We start from the raw sequence: 6,846 nt of genomic DNA, 5'->3' as shown, positions 1-6,846 counted from the left end.
ATAGATGAAGCTGCTGTTCTTAGTTAACCGTACACATTCCATATAGTCTAGCACCTCCTAAGACACGTGCAGCTAAGCTTAATTATGTACAGCTGGGCAGGGAGGTGAAGGAAAGCGTGGCTGAGATCTCACATGAGGATCTCAGAACCCTCCCACCCCTCCATCTGTGAGGACAGGGCAACAGTCCCAATCTTGAAGATCCCTTGGCACCAAAGTTGCTCTGATAAAAATGGTAATGACTATTATGTCAGATGACAGTATTTCTCAGGACCTTCTTAAAAACATATTTTTCTCAAAAGTATATATTAGAGAGATATATTAGCAAACAAGACTAACAAACACTACATTGTTCATTGTCTTTCCACTCTGCTTTATTCTGAAATCTGCCAGCGTGTGTAAAGCAATCACAGGTGTGCTTGTGTCCAATTTGAGAGGGCTGTGGCCTCTCATGATGACTAGATTATGCAAAGCAAGCAATAGTTGCCTAGTTTGATCTCCACAACCTTTCTTCCATTTCTGTTTAGTGACAGCAGCGTAGCCATTTTTACCTGCCTGGGCAGTTGTCACTTGGAAGGGTGCATTTCTAAGCTTCCTTTGAAGCTAGGTGCAGACACATCCTCAAGTCCACTACCTTTAAGCACAAGTGTTGTATAAAACTGTAAAGGAGCCTATAAGGATGTTGAACTATATGTGAACCTGATGTTCCTGGAAAGAAGTCATGGCTGAGACATTCCCTCATCCTTTTGATCCTTTAAAAACCTGTCCATCTTCCTAATTTTGTGAAACACAGAAAATCATTTTCTGATAAACTGTGACTTTCCCAATTGCAAAACAATCTTGGTTGTAAACCACCTTATCTACTTTTGTCCCTAAAGAGCTAAGTAAGGCAAGATCACACATTATGACCTTAGCATCTAGGTTGTTTTGCCTATTTCAGTAACCCCAATGAAATGATAGTCTAAGTTGGTCACCAGATTTTGTCATTGATCTCCTTCTGTAAGGATGGCATATCTTTCTTTGTGTTTCATTTCTCCTGGATGCTCGAAATGCAAGTGTAGATGTCGGAGCTCAGCCATCTTCGCTGACCAGAGTTTAAAGTGACACACACTGAGGGTGATAATGGAAGTATATAATGAGATTATAAAGCAGCCCAAGATTAACTGGGTGGTACTTGAGTGAGTTTTAGAAAGACTTAAAGAAAGAAGGCCTAAAAGATGGAGAATTTTATCCAGATATGGTGGTGCATGCCTGCAATCCTAGCACTCAGGAGGCAGAGGCAGGAAGATTAACCAGGAGTTCAAATGTAGCCTGGTCCACATAGTAAGTGAGTTTCAAGCCAGCCAGGGGGTGTGAGTAAGAAAAGAAAAGAAAAGAAAAGAAGAGAAGAGAAGAGAAGAGAAGAGAAGAGAAGAGAAGAGAAAAGAAAAATGAGGAAAGGAAAGGAAAAATATAAACGGAGAAAATCATAAAGAAAAAAGCAAAAAGGATAAAAAGGAGAGAATTTTGCTTAGTGGATGAGCAGAAAGATAAGGGAGCTAAAATATTTATCCAATTTTCCTTGATAAAGCAGAATAAGTATCAATAGAACAAGAAAAAGAAACTGAGCACGTGGCCTGAGAACAAGAGGTCAATTATCTTCTTTAGGAGTAAAGATGAGTGATGTTGAAGGGAGAAGTGCAGACACTAGAAAAAGAAGTAAATTTAGAACTTCTATCTATCACTGGGATCGGATAATGATGAAATATTCAAGTGGGAAGGTTTAGAAATATTACTCATGCTGTTTTTGCAGTATGTATTGTGAGGCTGAGAGAATGATTTTATTTCTAGTTGAAAGGTGCTATAGTGGGTGACCAGAAGGTGGCTTAAGCAGTGGCAGCAGTATGGAGCTCAGGCTGCATACAAACAAAAAAAGGTGTTTCCCTGGGCTCAATTCATCTTGAAGTTTCCCCCCAATAATTTTGAGCAAAGACTTTTCAACCCAATAGTTTTAGATGCACCTAGAAAAGCGTGCTCTGTGTCCTGATGTTTCAGAGACACTCAGAGTTGGAGATGATAAATATCCCATTTATTTCTGACCTTCATGAAGCTTTTAAACATGCATAATGTACTATAAATTTCAAATTGGACAGGTGACAGCAGGTTGTGTTTTTAAGAGTTACATCACTGCTGAACAGCTTTGATCATGTGGAACAGTGTGCTTATATTCTGAACTCCATCAGCTCATGAAAATGGAGGCAGAGTGGAAGATCACTGGAGAGGGAGACGGGGTAGTTCTTTCTGTGTCCCGGGGAAAACCACACAACCTACTGCTAGCTAGTTCTTAGAATTTAACTGAAGCAGGTATTAAAGAAGGATTATTACCCTAATGTGACCAATAATAAGAATAATCATGAGGGCTGGAGAGATGGCATAGAGGTTCAGGCGCTTGCCTGCAAAGCCGAAGGACCCAAGTTCGATTCCCCAGGATCCATGTAAGTCAGATGCACAAGGGGGCACACACATCTCAGTTGGTTAGCAGTGGCTAGAGGCCCTGACATGCCTTTTCTCTCTCTCCTGCCCTCTCTCTCTTTCTCTATTTCTGCCTATTTCTCTCTCTCAAATAAATAAATAAACAAAAATAAATATTTTTTTTAAAAAGAAATTATGAAATACTGCCAGAACTACATTGCTACACAAAGGCCGCTATACCTATTACTTTTCTAATTGCTGTGACAAAACACCAGACAAAAACAACTTGAGGAAGGGAGAGTTTATCATTTCTCACAGTTTGGTGGTACAGTCATGGTGGGGAAGGCACACGGGCAGGAGCATGAGGCAGCTAGTCACACTGGATCCACCATCAGTTAACAGAGGGATCAACACTAGTGTTCCACTCACTTGTTCCTTTAGATTCTATATGGGACCCCACCTGGGCAACGGTGCTGATAGCATTCAGAGTGAGTCCTCCCTCCTTAGTAAAACCTCTATGGTTACTAACAGCTTTACAGACATATCCAGAGGTGCGTCTCCGTGGTGAATTTTAAATCCCATGAAGTTGACAATCAAGACAAACCATCCTAGTAACTCTACTCAAGGATATCAATCCAACAACTGCTGTTCAACCTGACTTTGACGTTACCATGGGTTATTGGTCCCTGCAAACAGAGTAGTTACTTCAGACAGATCATGTACTCTTCCTCATCTTGTCATTTTGTATTTCAAGTTTTACCTCCTATCTCAACCTTTTTGAGTTTACTCGTGGTTCCCACTGCATATGTGTTCCACATAGTAATGTTTACTGCTTATTCTAAATATCACCATTATTCTTTAGATAGCCTCTCTGTTGCTTATAGACTGACACCAGAAAAGAAAGGAATAGTTATGTTTATATCAGATAAAATAGATTTTAAATTGAAAAACTATGAAAAGAGAAAAAGAAATCAGCAGGAGGAAATATTTCTCCCAATTATATAAAGTAAACAGTACTTGATCAAAGAGAAAAGTAAAAGGGAAAAAAAGTGTGATACACATTTTTGCTATTAGTTCATGGAACATTATCTGTGATAGACCTTCAATAGACCGCCAAACAAGTCTCATCAAATAAAAATTTGAAATCAGCACATGTATCTTCTCTGATGACAATGGAAAGGAAACTGGAAATCAACAAGAGAAACTGGAAAAATTGCACAAATATATGGAAGATAAAACACATTATCTTGAATGGCCAAAGATCTAATGAAGAGATCAAAAGGAAAATAGAAACTTTTACTGCAAAGACATATATATTTGCATACACTACACACACCATATTGCACAAACACAGATAAAAATTAGAAAGTACTTGAAATAAATGAGTATAATAACATAAATCACCCAAACATATAGAATACAGTAAAAACTGTTTTGAGAGGAATTTATTAGCAATAAGTACCTGCCTGAAAAAATACCACACACACACACAAACACACACAGTAAACAAATAGCCAAGTCATTTGACTCAAGGCACTAGAAAAGCAAAAACAAACCAAACTCCAAGTTAGAAGAAGGAAGGAAGTAGCAAAAATCAGTAAGAAAGTGAAGGTTACTTTTCGAGAAGATAAAATTAATAACAAAACTTAGCCTAACAAACAAGAAAGAGAAGGAAGGGGAAAGAGTGAGGAGGAAGGAGAAAGAAGGAGGAGGAGAAAATGAAGGAAGAAAGAAGAGAAAGATGGGAGAAAAAGAAAAAGAAGAAGGGAGGGGGATGGGATGAAAGAAGGAGGGGGAGGAAGAAGCAAGAAGAGGAAAAGAAGAAGAAAAGAAGATGGAGGAGGAAGAAGCAAGAAGAGGAAAAGAAACAGAAGAAGGACAAGGAGGGGGAAGATAAAGAAGGAAGAAAAAGGAAGAGACAAGTTTCTAAACCCAAAAAACAACCATTTAAAAAAAAGCAGCTTTGGGCTGGAGAGATGGCTTAGCGGTTAAGCCCTTGCCTGTGAAGCCTAAGGACCCCGGTTCGAGGCTCGGTTCCCCAGGACCCACGTTAGCCAGATGCACAAGGGGGCGCACGCGTCTGGAGTTCGTTTGCAGAGGCTGGAAGCCCTGGCGCGCCCATTCTCTCTCTTTCCCTCTATCTGTCTTTCTCTCTGTGTCTGTCACTCTCAAATAAATAAATAATAAAAAAAAAAGCAGCTTTTACGACTGATACCACAGTCATGCAAAGGACTGTCATGAAAAAAATCCATGCCCACAACTTTGAAAACCTAAAATAAATGAATACATTTCCAGACACAAATTATATATCAAAACTGAGCCCTAGGTACACAGAAAGTCTAAATAGACCAGTAACAAATAACAATATTAAACTAATAAGCAAAAGTCTTCCAACCAAGAAAAACCCAGGATTGGATGGGTGCACTGCTGAAGTTTATTAGTTTTTTTTTTTTTTTTTTTCAAGAGCCTACATCAATTCTTCTCAAACTATTCCAATATATTGATATAGGAGAAGTTCTTTCAAACTCAACATTGCTCTCTAATAACAAAATCAAACATAGTGCCGAATAAGAAAATCATTGATCAATATTTTGATATGTATGTCTGTATGCATATATGTATACCCACACACAAGATTTTTAATGAAATATTAGTGGATTGAGTCATGGCACTTTGAAGGGTCCAGGGGAGAGACATACAGTAAACAATGTTAATGGGTACAAGGGTACTATTGAATAAAAAGAATAACTCAAAGTTCTATAGTACAGTAAGATTAACAATACATTGAATAGTTCCAAATAGCTAGTAGAAAGGATTTTTAATTTTCTAAATGCAAATAACTTAGGGGGTCTGAGGCGATGAGCTATGCCAATTTTCCTAACCTGATCATTATGCATTAGATATAGGAAGTGACACTCTCTACCCCATATAAATGCAATTACTGCATCATATAAAAATAAAAATGTATTTTAAATCTGTACTAAGTTGCACACGTATCTGAGATAAAAACAATATTTCCTTCAACTGTCCCTTTCTACCTCCCCATCTTTCTCTCAGAGATCAATATTAATTCACTTTCTGAGTGTTAGGATGAAAGGCATGGACCACCACCATGCCTGGCTTTAATTCATTTCCTTAGGCAAACTACATTTAAAGGAATAAATGAGGTTATTCTACCATTTTCATTTATGAAGTGGACTCTGTTGTTAAAATAATTCCATACAAAAACCTATTAACTTGGCTATTTTTTATAATGCCTAATACTATAATTTTCTATCTTCTATCATGCATTAGTGCATTTCTTAGCTACTTCTTGAAACATGGGTGACATGCTGTTTTGCTCTAGAAATAGCATGAACAAAACAAGAAACAGACATGTTCCTGTCTTTAAGGAGGCAGCAATCCAGCAGGAGGTAATAAATCAAGTAACGTAGCTACAGATTGTGAGTACAGCTATGTGGGAAATCAATTCTAGACAATTAAGAGAGTAGGGGGTGGGGATCAGGTTTGTTGTGGAGCTTGATGGACGGGCATGCTGTAAGAACTGGAGTGTTGCCCTCAACACAATTGCAGATTTCAGTATTAACATGCAGCGAGGACTCCTTCATTGCCCTTTGCCAGCAGTTCTGTTAGACTGCGCGCATTCCAGGTAAACAATTAACCTCTGGATTTTGATCTCCTACAGCGACTATTTTATGGTAATTAAATAAAAGGAGTACAATAATTGCATAAGTGCAAATCATTATTAATCTGCTTTGCAATCTGTCAGATTAATTATCTGATTGTATAAATTTGCTCATTTTTAGTGATGCATTTTCCCACATGAATATATTCAGTAATTTGCCCGTGTGTATGCTAGGTTATCATTTCACTTGTTTATTTGCTTTTGAATGATGGACTTTTAGTTCCTTATATGTTATAGCAACTAACTGTGTTACATGTGAACAAAACATTTCCCCTTCACCTCCAATTAGTCTAAGTTTTTCTTTTAAAAATATCTGGGGAAGGGAGCTGGAGAGATGGCTTAGTGGTTAAGGCACTTGCTGACAAAGCCAAAAGACCTAGTTTCGATTCCTCAGTACCCATGTAAAGCCAGATGGACAAGGTGGCACATGTGTCTGGAGTTCATTCCCAGTGGTTAGAGGCTATGGAAGTGACCATACTCTGTATATAGGTGCCTCCCTCTCCCGCTCTCAAACAAATAAGCAAATAACTTTTTTCTATTTATTTGAGAGAGACAAAGTGAGTATTGGCTAGACACATGCATACTTTGTGCATCTGGCCTTAGGTGGGTACTGGGGAATCAAACGTCGGCTGTCAGGCTTTACAAGCAAGCGCCTTTAGCTTTAGCTCTCTCCATCTCTCCAGCTCTAGCCTTATTCTAATGGAATTATTACA

The sequence above is a fragment of the Jaculus jaculus genome, chromosome 10 (genome assembly GCF_020740685.1).
Source record: "Jaculus jaculus isolate mJacJac1 chromosome 10, mJacJac1.mat.Y.cur, whole genome shotgun sequence".
NCBI classification, from domain to species: Eukaryota; Metazoa; Chordata; class Mammalia; order Rodentia; family Dipodidae; genus Jaculus; species Jaculus jaculus.
Note: the sequence above shows the minus strand (reverse complement) of the source record.